Source organism: Archocentrus centrarchus, chromosome 2 (assembly GCF_007364275.1).
Source record: "Archocentrus centrarchus isolate MPI-CPG fArcCen1 chromosome 2, fArcCen1, whole genome shotgun sequence".
Taxonomy (NCBI): Eukaryota; Metazoa; Chordata; class Actinopteri; order Cichliformes; family Cichlidae; genus Archocentrus; species Archocentrus centrarchus.
The window spans coordinates 10,922,310-10,945,327 of record NC_044347.1 but is presented as its reverse complement, the minus strand read 5'-3'; the positions used below and the strand labels follow the sequence as shown (position 1 = coordinate 10,945,327).

The following is a 23,018-nucleotide window of genomic DNA, read 5'->3' as shown; positions in this document are numbered from 1 at the left end:
ACTCTTCTTGGCAGAATTGAGTTCATTTAAAGTGGTTGGTTTTCTGACACAGACCAGGCTTTTAAGCATAGTCCACAAATGTTAGTCTGCTTTATCCACTCCCAAACCATGTGTGTTTGATGTGTGGTTGGGATCATTGTCCTGTTGGAACACCCAACTATGTCCAGGTTTCAACAGTCTAGCTGTTGATTTATGGTGAAGTTGAAGAATTCGGAGGTAGTCCTCATTATTCCATCCACTTTGTGCAAGGTACCAATCACATTGTACATTCTGTATAATGACAAATAAAGGCATTCTATTCTATTCTAGTAGCACTGTCAGGAAAACAGCCCCAAAGCGTGATGCTACCACCACCATGCATGGTAGTTGGTGCAGTGTTTTTAGGTTTGAAAGCCTCACCTTTACTCTTACAAACATACCTCGTCATTGTGGCCAAATAGATCAATGAGTTCAAAACTGGGAGATAACATCTTCTGACGACTGAACAGTAGATGGATGTTAACATTGTTTCCACATATAAGAGAGATCAGATGACATCCAGTGATTACAGGAAGTTGATAGCAAACTTTAGTTTTTCAACCAAGATTAGACATAGAGAAAAACCAGTCAGCCAGTAGCCAGTCAACATTAATAAGCTAGTTGCTGGGAAAATTGCTAATATCCTTCAACTGCTTCACCAGAAAGGATCTCTTCAGACAAACTCCACTGTCTCAGACAGTAGCTGGACACAAAAATCCTTCTGCTCTTGAGTTTTAGGTGAACCAGAACTTGAAGCAGGTGGAGAACTGGCTCACACAGCACTATTACCATCAGCAGCCGAGGCTGAGGCTTTTTGCTGGATGAGACTTACCAAAGAAGCAGCTATTTTGTTTTGTTTTTTGGTTATTAAGTACCACCACAACCATCACAAACACTGTGTAAATCTGTCAGAAATACCATGTCACTCACTGGTCCTGCTTGGAAAACTCAATTTTATCATGTTGGCTTTTTGGAGCCTAAAGTGTCAGATGAATCCATAAAAATACATAACTCTAGGGACCATAACTGTTTTTGTACCTTGCTGTAAACCTGGTTATTTCTGCTCCAGCTTCAAGAGGACACTAGAAGAACTGCGGGTTTTGGCATGACCTGAAGAAGCTGTGACCCCTGAACTTACACAAGGTTTCAGTACTGACCTACAAAAGCCTTTGGTCCATCTTTAACTCACATGGCTGAGCAATCGTTCTCCGGCATTAAAAAGAGCGAGGCTGCCTCCCGACAGAGCTGCGACTCGAGCAGCTGGGTTATGTGTCTCTGTCCTCCCACTGGGCTCTTATTCAGACAGTATCAACCCAGGGCAGAGCACCACAACACAAACACCGGTCAATTTACCCATTTTGCATCCAATTCTCAGCGATGATTATGAGCCGCATTTGTGCAGCTGATGGAGAGATTAATCTTGCTTTGATAGAAATATGTCAGTTTCGGCAGGCTGTGATGGATGTGATTTATCACTCTGGACAAATCTGTGCCTGAACGTTCCTCCTCCTGACAGCTCTATCGTGGCAAGAATGTCCCAAAATGTCACCTGTTGTACGCAGACTGACCTTCTAATTTTCTAATTCAATTTCGAGAACTCCCCTACCCACCATATCATGAACCAGTAATAACAATTACACACCGTGACTGGCTCCAAAACCTGCAATTCCCCCACTTTAAATCAAAACCCAAGTAGTCTTTTATTAGGCTGCCTGGTTAAATCAATCTAAATCTAAGCATAATAACTCTCTAATCAGGTGCTGGGGAGAATAATAGGTTGTCACGCTCGAGGAAAAATAGGCAATCATGGAATGTTTTCTTTAATTAGGCCGACTAAAGTAGAAGGGCACGGTGGGAGCGCGGGACACATTCATCATAGCCAAGGTGGGAAATTACTTCAATTACTCAGGAAGGGGAGAGTGAACAGAATTACAGAAGTCAGAGAAGCAGAAGAGAGGAGACCGTGATCTGCAAGGAAGTCCAGATGACACGGCAGGGAAAGAAAGCCGAGGACAGAGGAGGGAAGGAGTGAGGGAACAAAAAGAGGAGGAGAGAGGAAAGGCTGAAGGATTTCACAACTTACTGAATACATACAGAAACATTGTGTCGTGTCTCTTTATTTGCCTTTATTTTGTTTGTATTTGTATGTAATCTTTAATATAAGTGAACATACAGATTCAATTCAGTTCAAACTGTTTCCAGACCTATTGTCACACTTGCTTTAGCACCTCTTTCTTATATATTTTACATTAGTGAAGTTTCTTTTACATTTTCTGTTCCTACTGAATTGTATTCGATGTGCTTCAGTGTCATCATTCATTAAAACTCAGCTGAGATCATCACTTTAAGCTGCTCATTTCAGTTTGGTTTTCTTTTTTTTTTTCTCCTTCTCCATCCAAACAAATAATAAAAGCAACAAAAGATGTATTGAAATTTAAGTGACTGGAGCCTTGGTGAGCTCAGCGCATGAATCACCCACAGCTCTCAGTAGAGCTCCAGAATAGAAGAATTACTTTCGCCAACTGCAGTCCAACAAGGTGGATTTGGGAGTCCATCCAAACTTGGGGTCAGTGGATATCATTCAGCTGCTTCCCAAAGAAGCAGCTGAATGATGTCAAGGACTGTCATAAGTGCAACTTGTACGGAAAGCCAACCCATAGGCCAAACATGATATGGGCCAGGTGTAGCTGGTTGGCAATGTCTGAACTTTCAAAATAAGAGCAGTGGGATTGTCCACTCAAATTGATCACTGATGGCATCAGGGGGTTGAAAAAACAAAAGTAAAAAAGATAAAATGATTCTCCAAATATACTTGGATGGCTGTTAATACACTCACTGGCCACTTTATTAGGTATTGGCCCTTCAGAGCCTGAACTGTTGAGGCAGGATGGATCCATGTTTTCATGTTGTTTACACAAACCTACCATCTGCATGTCGCAGCAGAAATCAAGACTCATTAGACCAGGCAACATTTTTCCAATCTTCTATGGTCCAATTTTGATAAGTCCATGCGAACTGTAGCCCCAGTTTACTGTTCTTAGCTGACAGGAGAGGAACCCGCTGTGATATTGGCTGCTGTAGCCCACCTGCTTCAAGGTTCAATGTGTTGTGCAGAGACTGTGCATACTGTGGTTGAAATGAGTGGTTATTTGAGCTACTGTTGCCTTCCTCTCAAGTCAAAGCAGTCTGGCCATTCTCCTCTGACCTCTGACAGCAACAAGGCATTTTCACCCAGAGAGCTGCCGCTCACTGGATATTTTCTCTTTTTCAGGCCATCCTCTGTAAACCCTGGAGATGGTTGTGTTCTAAACTCCCAGCAGATCAGCCATTTCTGAAATACTCAGACCAATAAACATGCCACGTTCAGAGTCACCTAATCAAAGCCAAGTTCAAAGTCACTCACCTTTCTTCCTCGTTCTGATGTTCGATTTGAACTCAGCATGTCATCTTGACCATATCTACGTGCCTAAATGCTATGAACTGTTGCCATGTGATTAAGCTGAGTAGATGCTTTTGTTAATGAGCAGTTAAACAGGCATACCTAAAAAAGTGGGTGTGAGTGTGACTGTGAATATCTGGCAGCCTGACTGCATGAAGTCCATACTGTATGTGTTGGAACCATTATGAATTATTACATCACAAAGAAACAAGACAAAGAAAGAAGACCGAAGAAATAAGGGTTAAGACAAAATGATAGATACCTTTTTGGGGTAAAGGAAAATGCAAAACAGAAAAGGAATGAAGAAAGTTTTGACTTAAGTTAAAAAAAATGAAGGAAAAAGCAGGAAAGGACAAATGATGAGACAACAAATAAAGGAAAACAGTGATAAATATTTAAAACAGAAAAAATAAGTGTTAAAACTACTACCAATAAAACTGTGAGGGAAAAAAATCCATCATTTATCCTCAAAATTGGACCCCTACCCAAATCTTCAACAACCCTCCACCACCACCACAGAGCTCCCAGTGTCTGTCAGCTTTCCCAGAATGCAACGAGAGTGCCACTGAGCGAGCTGTAATTCCTCCCGAGACGATGAGATAAATGGCCTCTTACTGTAACTGGATCTATTGATTCGGACGACACTTTGGCTAGGTCGTGGATCCAGTTTGTTCTGTGACTGAAGACCTGCCAGCTCGGCTACCGGCCACGTAAATACAGAGATGATGACTTCTGATAGCTGCGACTCGCTGGCTGGCTCAGTGCTCCGCACAGACGAAGCAGCTGCCATGACCATGACAGGGACAGAGGTGCTTTCACTGGTCCTTCAAACATTATTAGGTACTCTGACAAATTAACGCAAAAATGTCTCCTAGACTTTTAGAAGGGAAGAAAAGACTACACAGCACCATTTGGACATAAAGTCAAGGGTCTTTATTTTCAAACAAAAGAGTTTGAAAGGCTTTAGTCTGGGTTGGAGTGTGTGGGAAAGTGGCTAGAGCCTTTGGAGAATTAGAGGTGTGCACTGAAAAAAATTCTTAAACAAAAAGAAAAAGATTTATCTTCCATTTTTCACTGTTTGAAGAGATTTCGTATGAGCAATTCAATGGGCACAGGCCTGCCAACAGTTTGCTCAAAACTGCTAAAATCAACGTATTCCTGTCTGTTGACAGAGCATCTACACCACAAATATATACGTTAACACACATACCTAAATCATTAAATCAAAACAACTCTGTTTTAAGAGACTTTCAGCCTTGCATATAACTCTACATTGATCACCCCTGGTTTCAAAATCTTAGCTGTCTTTTGTTAGTTGGTGGCAGCAAGTTAAAGTGCTAGGATGCTCCAATCCCATGTGTTTCATTTTACAGGTCTTGTCAGAGAGGGTTCAGGTAGAAATTAAAGTGAGAACCCATTCATTTCTACCTGAACACACTCTGACAAGATTGTAATTTAAAGGGCATCGATCTTCATTTCTAGTTCCGGTTCTTGGATTTTAGCCCTGGGCTTCACTTAAGTTGCTTTGCATAAGTCACAGTTCAAAATGTTCCTGATTTCTCGCCTTGATGCAGTCCCCTTGTCTGAAATAAGTCATTTTAGCTCCACCCTTGCTCTAAACAAACTTTCTTCTGATTGGCTATCCTTTGTAAACGGAAGGTCTCCAGATAGATGGAGCTGTGTACCCCAGATGACCATATTAGGCACACTATGCTTGAGAAAGAAGGCAACTGGACTTCTTTAGGTTTGTGAAGAGCTTTTGTCTCTAATCCAAGAGGCCTCTTCAGTTCTTAAACAACTGGCAGAGAATCCCAGCTAATAAACCTTACTAGGGGTTTATTACCTGGGATTCTTTTGAAGGTGTTCCCAAGGGTCGTTGATCCACTATTGGTCACACAAGTCATCGCATGAGCCAAGGTGTGACCAGGCACCAGGCCAATCGTCACCAGGCCAAAGGATTGTTTCTAGGGAGCTAGAAACACAAATACATTTCAAAAGCCCGGAGCAATGAAAACACAGGAGACAGAACATTTGGAAAAGCATAATTGGTCCACTTTTTGCTTGTTTTAGTAGGTGCATGAGAACTGATCGCTCTGGAAGGCACAATCTCAAACTGGTATTAGCAGAACAAAAGGCAGTGTGTGTGAACATCAGTATTTTCAGTGTATCATCAAGCTTGAACCTCGTCCACAACGGTCCTGATAGCATAAGGAGGAGGAGAGGCCTCTGTCAGTATCACACCAAGGTGGTAATCAGGCGGGGATCTGAGGCGATCAATAAGAGGATTGCACTGTGTTCACATTTCACAAATGTGCAGAATCATCAGGTTGGAGTGATCCATCATGACCTGATAGCTGGTCAATGGCAGAGCAGCCTCAACCAGATAAGAGGTAGAGTTTAGCTTTTTACCTTCTCAAAGGGTGGTGCTGCTGTAGAATGGTTTAAATCCTCTGTCAGATTTATCTCTTATTTTTCCCTCCATCATCTGCTCATTTTTTAATCTACCTCCCCTCTCCCTGTCTCACTCATCCTTCTGCTTGACTGACTGGAGAGCTCCATCACCATCATCATCGTCACACAGCCAGCCCAATTTTTTGTTATAAAGGCAATAAATCACTTCAGCTTTCATCTGTTGTTATTGATGAGCGACCAATTATTTGTCATCTAATACGCTGACAAACGATGACCCAGGCAGACGGATCTACTTCTTTTTCCCCCTCCTTCCTCCGCGGGCTGATGTGACACAGGACAGCGGTGATGGATTATATCCTTAAACTGTTACTACACATATAAGATGGTGCTCAAATCTGACATCTCACTTAGGCTGGGTTTCCCCGCTTTAAATACTGCATCATTTACATCACAGAATAACAAAGAGAAGATCACAGAAATTAGATGTAAACATTTATGCACTATATTGCCAAGAGTATTCACTCACCCATTCAAATCACTGAATTCAGGTGTTCCAGTTACTTCCATGGCTACAGGTGTATAAAACCAAGCACCGAGGCATGCAGACTGCTTCTGCAAACATTTGTGAAAGAATGGGTCGCTCTCCTGTGCAACAGTGTACTGTGAAATATATTTCATATGGCCTTCAGATTAGCTCAAGAACAGTGTGTGGAGTTTCATGGAATGGGTTTCCATGGCTGAGCAGCTGCATCCAAACCTTACATCACCAAGCACAATGCAAAGCGTCGGATGCAGTATTTTGTGGGGTTGTTTTTCAGAAGCTGGACTCTGCCCCTTGGTTACAGTGAAAGGAACTCTTAATGCTTCAGCATATCAAGACATTTTGGATAATTTCATGTTGCTCACCCATCCACCCATTTGGTGTGGCTGGTTTGACTGGCTTGCACAGAGTCCTGACCTCAACCCAACAGATCACCTTTGGAAGACTGTGAGCCAACATCTGTGTCTGACCTCACAAATGCGCTTCTGGAAGAATGGTCAAAAATTCCCATAAACACATACTGGAATTTCCACAAGGTTCCAAAATCTTGTGGAAAGCCTTGCGAGAAGCTGCAAAGGCTGGGCTGACATCATATTAAACCCTATGGATTAAGAAGGGGATGTAACTCAAGTTTATATGCGTGTGAAAACAGACGAGCAAATACTTTTGGCAAAATAGTGTATGTATGGACATTAGTTTTAAAATGCTAGCAATCTGTACCATGACTTCAATTTCATGTGCTACACTGACTGAAGTGAAAAAGCATGTTCGAACAAAGCTGCAGCCTCTGGAGCTGAAAAACTGCAGTTCCTCTAATGTCCACTTGAGGTTGGTTACTAAAGCTACTCAGTCCCCGTAGTCCCCTTGGTAGCCTGGCGCTCCCAGCTGCGTAATTGCATTTAAATGCCAACAGAATTGCAACCATGTACAATTAAGTAATAATTATTTTTTGCATATAAAACCAGAGGATTTACATATCATGCATTCAACGTGTCCCAGATTGCTGTATTCTTCCTCTAACGGGTTCACTGAAATCACGTAAAAAGTGCTGACAACAAAATGTACTCCATGCGCTTTACAGTTTTCATTAGCATGTACAGCTATGGCATTTCTGTATCTATAATAATAATATGTAGATACAAAAAGTGGTTTTAAATTTCTTTGTTGGTTAGTTCACTTTTTAGCTACTTTCTGTAGTTACTGTGGATTTCCTTCATACATATTATTATAATCAGGGTTGTGAATATTCTATTGATGTATAGTGTGTTGAAATATTCCACAAGATGGTACTACAGCATGTATAAATGTAAAGATATGGTCCAGCTTTACAGCAGAAATAAACATGTTTACAGCCTGATACAAAAGAGAAAGGTTTGCTCGCTATAGCTAATTTCCTCCTTCATAACAATTATATGGTGATTTCTTTTAATAACTCGTGATTAATTAAAAATTAGACGTGTGGCTGTTTGTGTGCTGACACAGATGGCTGTAGACAGTCCTGTCAGAACACTGTCAATGATCTGGACCACTAAACTGGGTTTTTTTACCTTTTGATAGAATAATCTGACAAATATTACAGTGTACGGTGAAAACAAGATTATGTGAGAGGCAACAGTTTAAGAGTGAGATTTTATTATTAAATATCTGTGTGTTGACACTGCATCCACCATACATGTCAAGTTTTGTATTTAAAATGGCCAAAAATAGAAGTTGCTATATGACAGCATCACCTAATTTGCATAACTGGTCATTTGCATGTAGTTGCAATCGAGACTGTAGGAGACGGGAAAAACAACTTTGGAGAGACAAAAAGTGAAGAAAAAACACCCTAAATATGTTTAGAACTACAAATGATCTTTATGAAATAACTTAATAACTTTAATGCTTTGCCTAGACCCACATTACATAGATCAATTTTATCCCGTACTGTTTAATGTTAGAATATCAAATTTAACAAAAACACTTATGTGGGGTGCAACTACTAGCTACATTCAACCCTCCTTTATCTGGGCCACCGTTGCCAACTTGTGTAAGAAAACTCGCTGTCGGCTGTCTCAAAAGTTTATAAAGGCCGAAGCGAGGACCAGGGATGGGGTTGGGTCCCCCTCAGTGTCGCAGCAAGAGGTGGAGGGAGCAGGTGGGCGGGCTCAGTGTTTAAGTGAGGTCCGGGGGTTGGAGGGCGGAGTCAAAGCAAGGGCTGGGCGATGCCAAAGTGTACGAAGGGACGCAGTACGAAGGCTTTATGTACACAAAACACGGCAACAGAGGAGGATTTCACGTTTCCGGTCTATCTCCAAAACTCTCCAAAAGTCGCCGATGTCACAGGAAAAAGTCACTGAATTTGTCGCTAGTCGCTTTTTGGAAAAAAAAGTCGCTACGGGTGTCTGAAAGGCAACACTGAGCCCAACCGAGGTCCAGTTGTTGTTCCGGGTTTGTTCCCACTAACCTCCCAATAACTGTCACCCAGGCTGCAGGTGGCAGTTCTCGCAAGGCTAGTGAGAGAATTCAGTTTGGAGCGGCACAGGAATGCTTTTTAAAAATTATTATATTATAATACGGGAAATTTACATGAAAATACTAATACAGGAGGACGGTGGGACAGAGGGGTAAAATACGGAAGTTTCCCAGCCAAAACGGGAGACTTGACAGGTACGGCATCCACCCAGTTTATCAATGCAGCTTGCTAACCAATAACTTAGCACTCCACCCTCTGGTCTAAATATAGACAATTCTGGCCATAAAAACAAGATGGTGGTGGAGAAAATGCTAACAGCGAAGTCCCAAAATGTCAAGAAACCAGTGGTTTGAGTCACAGTAGCGGTGGCTATCTTTTATATACAGTCTGTGGTTCCAAATCCTCTGGCTATAACGGTGCCAAATCCTGCACCAACATTATCACCCCACTGTCATATTTACCACATAGTTGGACTCAAGAAGCTGCACCTGCAGACTGACAGCAGTTTTAAAGCATTTCTTTACAGGAAATTGGAGAATAAAACACTAAGAATGACTACAGGTGACTACAGGTAGCTGTGCAGGTAAGCTCTGTCTCTGTTTCAAGGAAGGAGGCTCTACTGCAGTGGCGAGTGTGCAGTGAGGTAAGCTGCTGCTGGTGAATGCTCCTTTGATGAAAGACGACCAGCTTGAAGAAAGAGGTAAGTGTGGAAGTGGGTCTTAACTCAGTTCAGTCCACATAAAAGCTGGGATGGCAGAGAGGTCATCCCTCCAGCCATTCTTCACCCTTCAGCTGCGCCTTCACCAGAGGAGACACTGGAGACAGACGAGCGAGCAAGGTTTAAAGGGCATGAAGCAAAAGCTAGCTCAAAGCATGAAGGACCATGAAAGCAGCAACAATATGGCAGAGAGCCGAACCACAAGCCGGATTTTAAATACAGCTCACTGACGAGGAGATGAGAAACAGGCTGAAGCTCAGGATAATCAGAAGCTCTGCCAGCAGCCGGGACCAAGGAAGAGGAAGAAAAAAAAAGAAAAAAAAAAAGCACCTACAGTGCTGTGAACAAGTCTTTGCCCCCTTCCTGATTTCTCAGTATTTTGCATATTTGACACAATTACATGTTTCAGATCATCAAAGAAATTTTAATATTAGACAAAGATAACCTGAGTAAATAAAAAAAGAAGTTGTTAAATGATGATTTTATTTATTAAGGGAACAAATCTATCCAAACCCACCTGCCCTTGTGTGGAAAAGTAACTCATTTGTTAAGGTCAGAGTTCATGATTCAACAATAAAAATGGCATCCATGGGAGAGTTCAAGGAGAAAACCATTGGTGACCAACAAGAACACAAAAGCTCGTCTCACGTTTACCGAAAAACATCTGGATGATCCCCAAGAAAATATTCTGTGTACTGACGAGACATCTGTATGGACCGATGTAGAGACTGTATTGACACAGCAGACTGTGTGGTTCAGTGGTATGGGTATTATCTTATTATCTGTCAATTATAAATCAATATTTCAGTTTCCAGTCATGTAAACATTCATGCTGGTTTCATCAAAAAATTGCACATATATTTCGCTGTCATGTCACTGTATTTATTTATGTGGGATAACTGACACTCCAACCACGTCACCGTAGCATGTCACGTGTCGTGCAACACCATAAAATGACAGGTGAACAGCGGGTAATACACAGGCATGACACATAAAACACGCCACAAGCAGCATGCTGTTTCTATGCACTTCCATGACTTCACATAGAGGCAGCCCTGTCTCAGTAAACACTGTGCACCAGTGGATCCTCATTCAGTTTTACTTCAGTTTTAATTATCTGTAATATCCTTGGCCCAGACTACTAGATCATAATGCAATCATGAATGAGAGCCAGGTTGTAAAAAAATTTACTTTTTTATGGCTTGTGTCAATGTGTAGGCAATGTTTTTGCTTTATAAGGACTCCAGACAGGAGGAGATTCGGCAGCATCTTCATTTCTTTGCATTTCTTATAAGTTAGGTAATAATGGCACCTGGGTGGCTTAGTGGTGAAGCCGGCGACCACATACATATGCCATGTTGCCCGTGCGGGCAGCACAGGTTCAAGTCTCGGCCGGTCGCCAATTTGCCCGCGTATCTTCCCCTGTATCTTTCCCCCATATTCCTGTCTCTCTCCACTGCCCATAAAAGCCGCTGTGGCCAAAAATGCAAAAAAAAAAAATAATTAAAAAAAAAGGTAACAATGCATCAGCAGCTCTCAGACTTACCTGTTAAAGGTCCGTCTGTGGATTTGAAGACGTCTCGTAACGTGAGGCAGCAACACATTGGAGTTCACCGCAATACTGCTGTAAAAGAAGAGCAAGAGATCAGCGTCAAATCAATTCCCCGTTATTCACTGTGCTATTCATGATTTCCACACGTTTCTACTGAAGCTTAAGTTACAGACGAGGCTCAAATGAAACCAATGAAAAATATCTCTGCAAAGATAACGTCTAGTATCAGACGTTTAAAAAGAGTCAACCATTTACAGCCAGAAGAATCAACTACAGTACCTACAGTATTATTAGTAATTATGGAGTAAAACTAAATATTACTACAAATGTTAAACAATTCATTCAGATTACATGTGATTCCTACAGCACAGGGCCATCTTTTACTTTACTTCCACGCCACAGTACAGTATGTACCAGGGAACATATTGTATTTGTTGCTTCACCACAAGTATTTTAACATGTTTAGTCACTAAATGTATTTGTGTTTCACATTTTATTTAGTTTTGATCGATTTTTAATCAACAAGTCTACTGTAAAAATATAAACAGTAGTTAAATAACCCTTAACTAGCTACATTATAGCATTAAAATGATGCTTAAGCATCATAAACAAGCCAATAAAAGTATAAGAACGTGTATATGTTACACTGTTCTCCCTAACAAGCTGAATAAATAACTGCAGACATTTATCTGCTTCTCCCGCCACAGTTTAACAGTAAATAATTGTTGTAATTAACAAAGCACGACTGCTGTTTTCAGGCCAGGCTAACCAGACATATAGTTAGCTTAGCATTAGCCGTAAACTTAGCATTGCTCCTGTTGACAACAATGGAAAACTAGCTAATGAGCTAATAAACATTATGAAGGACTCCCAGTCTACCTCTTCCTCAGTAAACAGGCTTTCCTGTAAAACCACAACAAGCCTCGTTAAATGGACAAAAACTGTATTTTAGGTCATATTTTCTACAGTTATGAGCTATGAACAGCTGTTATTGGGAATCACCTTGTTGGTGCAAAAATGCTATTTTATGTCTGTCAAACTGTGTTATCTTTGGCATTTTTCATAGATTCGGCTAAAGAAATTGGAACAAATGATGCCTATCCCTGTCATCCTCCTCTGTCACTCATACCGTCTGCATATCCTCCTTCACTACATCCATGAACCTCCTCTGAGGTCTTCCTGTTCTCCTCCTGCCTGGAAGCTCAATCTTCAACATCAAGAACATCAGGAATGCTGCTGCTTCTTCCGCCTGAAAAATACATTTTTTTTAAATATTTCAAGGCATTATTAATTTTCTTGAATGTCAACTTCTTCATTGCTGGAGATGTTCAACAACACCATAGATACCCTTGGCAGAAATCTGCATATCTAGACTCCCCAGCACTGCCTCCGAAGTGGCCTCAGCTTCATCTGCATGTAACCTTTCGTTTGACCACTAGGTGCCAGTATTTCCCCGCGGTCAGACTCTCGGTCCTCAGTGTGCCGTTTTAAAATGCACATTTATTGCTCCCTAAATTAATAAAACCTGCACAGTGACGTTTACATATACTATCAGTATGCTGTGTTAATTTTTAATCTTTTTGCTTTGTGTAATATAATAATCCTGTTTATCGCAGTGGGTGCACGCCTGCGGTGCTGTTGCGCTTTAGTGCATTTGAAGTGTTCGGCCACCAGAGGGCAGTGCTTGACAAAGTAACGCGCCTCACATGCACCGCAGCCGCTCTCTTGGGATAACTGGAAGAATTCATTAGCAGTATCACGTTAGGGGAAATTATAGCTGCTGGTTTGCATTGAAAAGGCTTTTCTTGTGTAATTTGGCCAATTTATTTTTGGATAGTCTCATTATTAATTCCCTAAAGACTGTTAAAGTGCCTAAATAAAATAAATGATTATTTGGGTTCATACTGAACGTCTAGCTTTTGAAAAGGGTGGAAAGAGCTGCCGATACAGAGTGATGATTCCTCTTCTTCACAGGGCAGATTGATTTGAATGTGATTTTAAAGAAATCAGGCACATTGCACACTTTAATATTTTATTTCACACCAATTTCATGGCGTTAAAGGAGATCGTTTAGAGAGGAACAGGTATGTATAGCAATCATCCTCATAGAGCATGATTTGATGCATCGTTATGCTCATGAAACACAGACGTTTCCTACTCCTGTTGCTTTAAATTTTGGCCTCACTAAACAAAAAGTTAAGATATAAATGCGCTTTAACAGAGCAGTGCTTTTATTCTCTCAAGTGTTATTAAAAAAAAAAAGTCTGAGTCCCATTTCATTTGTCAAAGAGGTACTTAGGAATGAAAGATGCCCCCCTCCCACCCGTTTTTTTCCAAGGACGAATGAGCTCATGCTGCTTGGCCCTCTGCCTGGACGAGGAGGAAGAGGAGGAGGAGTCGGATGCATTCATCAGGTATATTACATCACCACGGGCCAATCCGCTGCTCTTTGGCACGAGCTTTCACAGCAACGTCTGTCACTGAGTTTAACATGTGCGAACTGGTTCTGAAGGGAGCGGGTGACGGAGGGTCGAAAGGTTAAATCGGGTTTTATTAAAACATCATTGAAGAATTCCTCCACGATTCCTCCAGAGTTCTGATTTTCATACAAATTTCTCCGCAGCCTGCGTGGCTCAGGGAAGAAATCCTGCAGGAATGTGTGACTTATAAGCAGTGAATCTCATTGGCTCTTTTCTTACCTTCAAGCGGCAGTTGAATTTGATTTTGTGTGTCTTTTTTCTGGAGGAAAAAAAACAAAACAACTTTGAGGTCACTTGATCAATTCTGCAAAAACAAAAACCACAAAGTTGCTCCTCAAGTGTCTTCGGAGGTCTCAGCTCAGAGTTTTAATAATAAACCACTCTGCGCATCGAGTTTTCCTGCAGCCGCTGAGAGGCAGTAGATTTGTTAACTCGGTCTGTCTGTGTTCATGCATCCAAGTTTGTTTTTTTTGTCACTGATGTTTTGTATTGCTCCTTTTTAGGCTTTTGTGGCTTAAAAAAATAATCTGTGTTGTTCAGCTGCACTTTTTTAAAGCATGTGGATGGATGGATGGATGGATGGATGGATGGATGGATGGATGGTGAACTTCTGGTGATCAAATCCAGGTGGTATGAGGTTTGAGTCGCTTTTACATTGTGGTGTTTTGGATGTTGGTGACATTGTTGCTGTAGTTATTGAAGCTCTTTGATGTTGAAGTGGGTAATGTCTAAATGTGATGCCTCCTACATTGTGGTTGTGTTTTTGTATTATCCTTTTATCCATTAGAACAAAATAAAACATTTTCCCTTATGACAGGAGGCCTCAGTTGCACAGGCCCAAGAGACCAGCTGGCAACCATCTAGCAACCATCAGTCGCAAGGGGAAAATGGTTGGTAAGTGGTTGCTGAAAGTTCCCACACGGTGGATGCAATTTTAGTATTTAGTGTTTTTTCTTAATTTATAAACCTTGTTTTGTACTTTACATGTTTGCACTTTGTTTGCATGCTTTTATTTTGAAAAATGTTATCAGTGATACATCCTACCCACATCTCCCTAGTTGAGGCAATGAGGTGCCTACATGTCCAGCACCATAAAGATCAAATGCCTCTTCTAAATGACCACGCTGACAAGAGGCTTTGAGTTTGCTCGTTTACATGGGCCAGCCGAATTAGGGTAAAACTGAGAAAATAACATGAAATGCCTTTAGAAGGAGTAAACAGCCATAAAAATACACAATGTCAATGCAAAACAACTTGGCTAGCCAAAATACTTGATCATCCTATCCTTACAAATGCGTCCACTCACATGTACTTAAAGCTATTTAGATTGCGTACAGTTCTAGATTTAGATTGCATACTGACAATGCCTTCAGCAACCATCTCAAGTGAAGAAATTGCAGCTACACCAAAGAGCAGACCATGCTTTCCCTCAAGTAATAACAGACTTTTACTTAAGCGATCATTCAACATGTTTACAAGTCTATCCTTGAGGAATCTCAGGTGATGCCAGAAGGTGGTGCCAAAAAACTAAACTTTCTTTAAGGGGCATTCATCTAGCGATAAAATGCAATCCTATATAACTGTTTATTGCTTTCAGGAGCATTTGTTTTAAGACTGCTAGTTTGCGCTGAATATCTTGGTTGCCATCCCTCTCTACCTGATTGAAAAGTTGCTCTGTTTGCTTGTCTATAAGCTACCTAGTAGCAGCGTGGTAGTAAAAGTTGGGAAAGAAAAATTGCTTCTTCCATCTAAACTACAGGGCAACTGCGACAATCTGAGAGCAACCTAAGCAATCACAAGAACATTTTTGTCCTCTTTGTGACCGATTTTCACCAAGCGACAGCCAGCAACTTCCAGCAAACCCTCACCGACTGGTCAGGGAATGCTCGTTTTTCCAGAGGTTGTCTTTAGGCCTGTGTGACTGGGGCCTAAGAAACCCACAGGAAGTGAAACTTGAACAGGTGACCGCTCAGGCCAGAGTCCTTCCTCTACAGAGATAAATGGTCAAAACACTGTTTGGGGAGCTACTGCTTCCAGACAATCTGGCTAATTTTTGGCAGTTGCCCCCTGCTGGCCCTGAAAGAGATCACAGATTTAAGGCACTTTCATACTTAGTTCATATTTCAGATCTATCTTTTTAAGACAGCGTGTGTGAGAAATAAATCACAGGGGCAGATGGGAAATGTGGTCTTTCCTCCGGTCACAGTGAGGACAGGGTCTAAAAATGCTACAGAAACCTCTCGAGGTCACCGGTGCTCCAGGACGCTGTTGGTACACAAAGCGAGGCTTCAAAACTGTCAGCCTCACTCTGCTTCAATCTCGCTGTGTGTGTGTGTGTGTGTGTGTGTGTGTGTGTGTGTGTGTGTGTGTGTGTGTGTGTGTGTGTGTGTGTGTGTGTGTGTGTGTGTGTTTTACCCCGACATGAACCCACCATAGATAGAAAGAGTTGGGAGAAGGTGAACAGGGCACACACACACACACACACACACACACACAAATATGATTAGCATCACCCGCCCCTCGAGAGAGTACACTGTGTTCAAACTAGATTATAGCCTGTGTCTGCACTTAAACTGAACGTGCAGCTCAACATCAGCAGCTAAACATCTGTATCTCTGCTGTTCAGCATTCAGGAACTCGCAAATATTGATAAGATTCAACTTAAATAGTGCTGCAGGAAGAAAACTGAATAAATGATACCGCATTGTATCATAAATCAAGGTTTCACGCAGATAAAGGCAGTAAGAGAGTCGAAAGCAGGTGGTAGAAGATCTAAAAAAAAAAATAGGTTGGATTCACAGACTGTGTCAGAATAGTTTGTATTCCCGTCCACGGATCGGTGTTAGGTGGTACAGTTGATTTACTACTTGTGAGGCTGTTTAAACTGATTAGAAATCAGGTTCACCCCACGAATGAGCTGGGAGTGATTGCTGATGCCGTTTGTTTGACTTTCTCGCTTTGCACACACAATGTCACGAGCTCATGCTTGCACATGTCATTTGAGGGGAAAAAAAGAAACAAGAGGAGAAAAAAGAAGCTGTCGCCTGCGTCAGCTTTCAGTGTCACTGTTTTATTCCAAATGAATCAAGAGAGCGGTTCTTCGGCCTTCTTCATGTTATGTACCCCCACACCCTGTCAGATGGCCTCTGATCCCTTCATCGACACTTCTTATGTTCAGCTGTGTGTTCATTTGAATTCTTTTAAAGTGAATCTGGAAAACTTTCAGCCAGCCCTTCGTAGCTCTCAGCAGTTTGAGTCCACCACCGACCCATCACAGTCAGTCAGTCAGTCAGTCAGTCAGTTCCTGCGCTGCTTTTCAGCAGACCCAGCAGACACTTTATTAGGTACAGTTTGCTAGTAGTGGGTTGGACCCTTTTTTACCTTCAGAGCTACACAGATTCAACAAGGTGCCGCAAGCATTCCTCAGAGATTTTGGTTCATGTTGACATTATAGCATCACACGGTTGCTGCAGATTTGTCAGCTGCACATCCATGATGAGAATCTCCTGTTCCACCCAAAGGTGCTCTAATGGATTGAGATCTGGTGACTGTGGAGGCCATTCGAGCGCAGTTTTAGATGATTTGAGCTTTGTGCCTTGGTGTGTTATCCTGCTGGAAGCAGCCATCAGAAGATGGGTATACTGTGGTCATAAAGGACATGGTCAGCAACAATACTCAGGTAGGCTGTGGTGTTTAAACAATGTTGAGTTGGTACTGAGAGACCCAGTCCCCCTCATCATTACACCACCATTAGCGCTTTCATGTTGTTTACACCAAATTCTGACCCTGCCAACCAAATGTCACAGCAGAAATTGAGATCTTTCGATCTTCTCTTTTCTCTTTTCCAAGTTTGGTGAGCCTGTGTGAACTGTAGCCTCTGTAGCCTGGTGCCACTTCTGTCTTAGCTGACTCTGGTGTGGTCTTCTGCTCCTCCTGCTGTGCAGAGATGCTCTTCTGCATATCTTGGTTGAAAAGAGTGGTTATCTGAGTTACTGTTGCCTTCCTCTCAATTTAAAGCAGTCTGGCCATTCTCCTCTGACCTCTGACATCAACAAGACATTTTCAGACCACTCTCTGTAAGCTTTAGAGATGGTTGTGAGGGCAAATCCCAGTAGATCAGCTGTTTCTGCAAACCAACACCCACGCCACATTCAGACTCGCTTAAATCACCTTCCTTCAATTTTGATGCTCACTTTGAACTTAAGCAGTTCATCTTGACCTAAACACACTGAGCTGCTGACATCTGATTGGCTGATTGAAAGAGATTAAAAGAGAAATCAGAAAAATTAAACGCAAAATGTTCTCCCAGAACCAAATTGAACATGTCCAAACAAGGACGTTATACACAGACTTTTAAACCTGAACCATCAGTTATTATATTTAAGAAGAAGAAACATTAAGTGAATATAACTGAACACTTAAACAAGCTAAAAATATAAGATTTTAGGACAAAAGCAGAAAATTTGGGCCACACGTGAAAACTTTGGTTGGACTGATTTCTATTTAGGAGATCAGCATTTCTTAAAGCCTCTCCACATGGCTGAAATTATCACACCCATCAAATTAAACTGCCTTTTTATCCCTATTATCTCAGTGTTTTATGAGTTTGAATGGCTCCTCGACATATATCACATTATGCTACAGTTTCAGTCTTCACCGAAAGGGAGACTGAATTTCAGCATGCTGTATTAATTAAACCAAATCCAATCTTAAAGGTCATCAGAAGACTTTTTGCTTTCAAAGACTGTGAAATGGAGCCAAACAGACACAGTCTTGTCTAAAAGTGTCACAGACTATTAACTGTAATAATAAAAGTCACTGCTGAGCCTTCTGGAGGTGCTGCAGGCCTAAATCAATGAAGCATCTGTGATGGGGCGGAGCCTAATCAAATAACCCAATGACTTACATGCCCTCCCCCAACCTTCCCTGCAAGAGCCGTGCCAGCTTTCTACATAAGACGATCACTGTGGTTTAATAGCATGAAGCGATAGTTAGATCAGATACCGTGTTGGCAGCAGCTCCCTCTGTCTCTCTCCGGCGCTATCAAGCAGCGTGTTTGGAGCAGCGATGACAGCGCTGGCACAAACAGGGAGTGCTGGAAGCTGGCCTCAGACCAGCGGTGTTTTGTGTGTGTGTGTGTGTGTGTGTGTGTGTGTGTGTGTGTGTGTGTGTGTGTGTGTGTGTGTGTGTGTGTGTGTGTGTGTGTGTGTGTGTGTGTGTGGCGCCTGTCTGGCTTTTGGCTGCAGCTCAAGGTTGAAGCCTGCTGGAATCAGAGGAATATAACTGCAGATGCCAAATGTGGACATCTATATATCAATTTTTAGAGAAACTGTACATAAAAAGGAGTGTTATGCATCCTTTAAGGTCTCAAAGCAGCGCAAACTTCCACTAATCTTGAATCCCTTTCGGTTTTAAGGTGCTCCTGTGGGTGCATCATGTGGTCCTGCCAACAACAACCTGCAGGCAGAAGGAAGGACGACAAATGCTGGATGTTCAGAAAGAGTGTCAGATTAAATTTAAAGGCTTTAGGACAGCAGCTACCGCGGGCACGGGATAGATGACATCCCGTCAATGTGACGGCTGGTGGCAGGAACTTTGACAAACTTACAGTGCACTTGTAGCCATGGACGGATTATAAAACAGCAGGTCACTGGGTGCACGGGTAAACATACCGAGGACAAAGACACGCAGACTGGAAAGGACTTTGTTTCACATCTCTCTGTGGGCATTTTCATTGCTTACAATCAGTTTGCATCTTTGTGTAGTCCATTTGAGGTCATTTGTGTTATTTTGTGTCTTGTTCTTGTCAACTGTATCTCTTTATAGTTTGTGTCTCATTTGAAACCTTTGCAGACATTCTGTTTGTGGTTATTTTCATCACTGTTTTACCTCCTTAAGTCTCTCTGAGGTTGCTGGCCATCAGATTTAATTTTCTGCCTCATTTTTAGTTTTGCATCCCTTTGCAGCCAGTCTTTGCATTATAATTTTGTATCTCTCTGTCATTGTTTTGCATCTGTTTTTGTTGTTTTACATCTCTTTGGTTCTGTGGGTCTCAGTTTTTTTTTTCTTTATGACCATTATCCATACTTTGACATATTTTATACTCCTGTCACACGGACACAACGAGAACTCGGAAATTGTCCGCATTGCTCCGCAGACATGCGTCGTGTCCGCAGAACAAGCTTTCAAAAATTAGGTACAGTTGCACTTTTGAGTCTGCAATCAGCCTGCAGTGCATGTGACGGCTCCGTAATGCATGTGTTCAGTCCGCTAGTCCTCCACAGTCAGGCTGAAGGTTTCAGAAAAATGGTGAAAATACCTTGGGTAGCCCTTCCCCAACTTTCTGTGACCATCCACAATGATTTTTCGCACGGATGAGCAGCGGATGTCGTGTTCACTCCACCACATCCAAGGTCAGTACGTCCTACCAACGCAGCAAACCACCGCCATCCGCAACACGTGTTCGCCATCAGGTTCACCAATGTGCACGCTATCGGTTGTTTACATTTCCCATCCACCGTGTATTTCTGCGGGTTGCTTGCGGTCGCTTGTCTCCAGGATTCTTTGCATAAGTGTGACAGGGGCCTTAGTGATGAGCGAGGACCCTCAACTGCTGACTCATAAGCAGGAAGGGATCGAATAAGAGCAGAACTTTAATTGAAGGCTAACTGAAGCCCACAGGATCGCAAAATAGCAAAGTCCATGAGTAAGTACAGGAAACACTACAGATAACACCAGGAACTCTGGAACGACAGAAACCACAGTATAACACAACAACCAAAACACAGTAAGCAAACTAATAATCAATGCTTGTTCTAGAAACGGTAAAGCTTCAGTTAGTTAGACACCCATCTATGCATGTGTCTTAATATCAGAAAAGAAAATATCTTGGAGTATGTTTATATTCAGATTCAATTAAACCTATTGTCAAACTTCGAAATGTAAGAAATGTAAAAACTTTCATCTACATTTCTGCTGTCAGAGACATAACTTCTCTCTCTATACTGTTTGCCTACATGACTAATGATTTATCTTTTTGAGGAATTTAGCTGCAAAAAAAAAAGGCTATTTCTTTCCTTTTAAAGCGTAAACCTACTGAATATGTGCAGGATTCACTCTCTGAATATGTTGTTTGCACAGTGGTATAGCAGGATATATAAATATTACACAGCCTTTTATACCAGCAGAAGACACACTGTTCACTCTTTTTTTTTTTTCTGTTGCAAAAACATTACCACAGTTCAAACCCACACACGATGGCAAAACAGCAATAAATGGAAGCTAGAAAAGACAAAACAAATCACAGGATTTAGATATTTTACACATATATAAACCTAAACTCAATCCAGATCCTAAAATTAACCTAAATCTAACTCAGATCAAACCGATTCATGAGCCCTACACTGACACAAAAAGGTCTAAAGCTCATGCTGGACCTCACAAAGAAAAAATCACGAGAGCACACTCCTCACCTCTCCCCCGGTGAAGTGTTTTCGCTCTCAGTAATAAGGTTGGCCAGAGGGGAGGAATCCCACAGCGATATTTCCACAAACACACACAGGACAGCCAACCAGGAATGTGCGTAAACATCCTGAGGTGTGTTTCCTCCATCGGGCCGAGCAGTTTTCCTCTCACCTTATTTCAGCCGTCACAGTGGATCAGCCCACACTGCTGGTATAACCGATGACCTCTGTGACGAGATGCTCCCTGACAGTGTTTCATCCAGTGGAGTCACATCTGAACCACAGACAGGCACGGGGATTCTGTTAAAGAAGCCTGTTATTAAAATAATTAAAAAGCCAGTGCTCTAATAATGCCCCTGTGAGGCAGTCATGCAGCGTTTCTATCTGCTCCCACTGTGTGTGTTTGCAGCTGAAGTGCAGATATTATCCGCCGGTGTTGTTGTCTTGTGGTCTGGAGGGTGTAATCAGCCCGGCCCACCGGCTCGCTGTGAATGCTCCGTGCTTATCGCCATATTTTGCAGCGTATTAAGTCGACCACAGGCGATTTCACGCTGTGGCCTTCTCACGTTTACATGCCTGCCTTCACCTGCTGCACGGTCAGGGAGCTGCTGCGTGCTCAAAAACAGGGCTGCAGAACCAGAAGGACGGCTCGCTTTCCTTCTGAGGGGCTCATTTTGGTCTGAGCTGTAGGATAAATTTATTTTTACCTTCATTTTTTGTTATCAAATGACACAGAAATAAGTGTGAAGTTCACTTTGGGACACTTGAAGTCAACATATCCTAATATCCTAATCCTAACTGCCTCAAGAAAAATAAAAGTAAGGTACAAGGATATCATAGTGGAAGCATGTGAATTTCATTTCCTGTTTTATTTTGTATTTCCTGTGTGTGTAATATTCTGCTTTGCCTTCGTTAGTATCATCGATTTGTTGATGTGTCAGTGTTTAGTTCACTCAGACAGAGGACACCCTTTCCCTTTGTGTTGGAGCCATTAGCAAGCTAAAGCTAATTAGTTTACTAATGCTAATCAGTTAAATGCCAAATGCCGTGCCCGCTTGCTAAGTGAGTGATGGTGAACAGTTAGGCCTGAATTCGACTTCTCCGTCGGGTACATATGTGACCGGAACTCACGCGGTAATCACAAACCTTGCAGGTTGTGTCGACCTGACCTTTTTCACTAAGGCCGCTCACGGCTCCTGGGATTTTATATTTAATAGGAACCCCGAAATTGTTCTTTGAACTCCCTTTTTCCTCTTCTTCCCTCTTTCATTCATGCTAGTCACCATTTTGCTTTCTGTAGCCCTGCAAAATCAAGCATGAACAGGACTATCGCAAGATCGCGTGTGCACATTGTGAACAAAATTGGCCTCGCCCGATGGTAGATTCCAAATTACGTGAAATACTTCTATAGTGGAGCGATCTAGTGAGACAAAAAATAACCATCTGGTATCTGTGACAGGGCAAGGTGCACGGGGTGCGGGCCCGCTTGCTAGTTGCTCTGATAGCGAAGAATTCCAATAGCGAACCGATGAAATTCTCAGCATGGCACAGGGCCGAGTGATCATCCACTGGCTAAAACCCTGTAATCGAATTATCTGAAAAACATTTTTGGCTTCCTGTGTTGTACAAACCACCAAAGAGGATTGTTTATCGGTTTGGTGAGTGAATCCATCACCTCTGTAGCCTCAGAATGTCCATCTTTTATTCTGTGTATGCTCCTCACCTGGTTAGTATGGCCCGCTGACTTCCTACCTGTACACAGTCATGTGAATAACTAAGCCCACCTTTACTGTTTCCACAGGAATTAAGAGGGAAAGTAGCAGCCAGCTGCTGCTAATCAAATGTACTTGAGTAACTTATCATCAGTTGGTGTGACCACCTCTGTTAATTACAATAAAACATTTTATTTCTAAGTGCTTTTCAAGATACCCAAGGAAACT

At 42.0% G+C, this 23,018-nt stretch overlaps 1 long non-coding RNA gene across 1 annotated transcript in view; it reads right to left on the bottom strand.

The window, feature by feature from the left end:
* LOC115790661 (uncharacterized) overlaps positions 1-11,207 on the bottom strand; it is an 87,461-nt gene extending 76,254 nt beyond the window's left edge. The window contains exon 1 of the long non-coding RNA XR_004020798.1: positions 11,130-11,207. This is a non-coding gene — a long non-coding RNA (uncharacterized LOC115790661). The remainder of the gene's footprint in view (positions 1-11,129) is intronic.
* Positions 11,208-23,018: the final 11,811 nt, after the last annotated feature.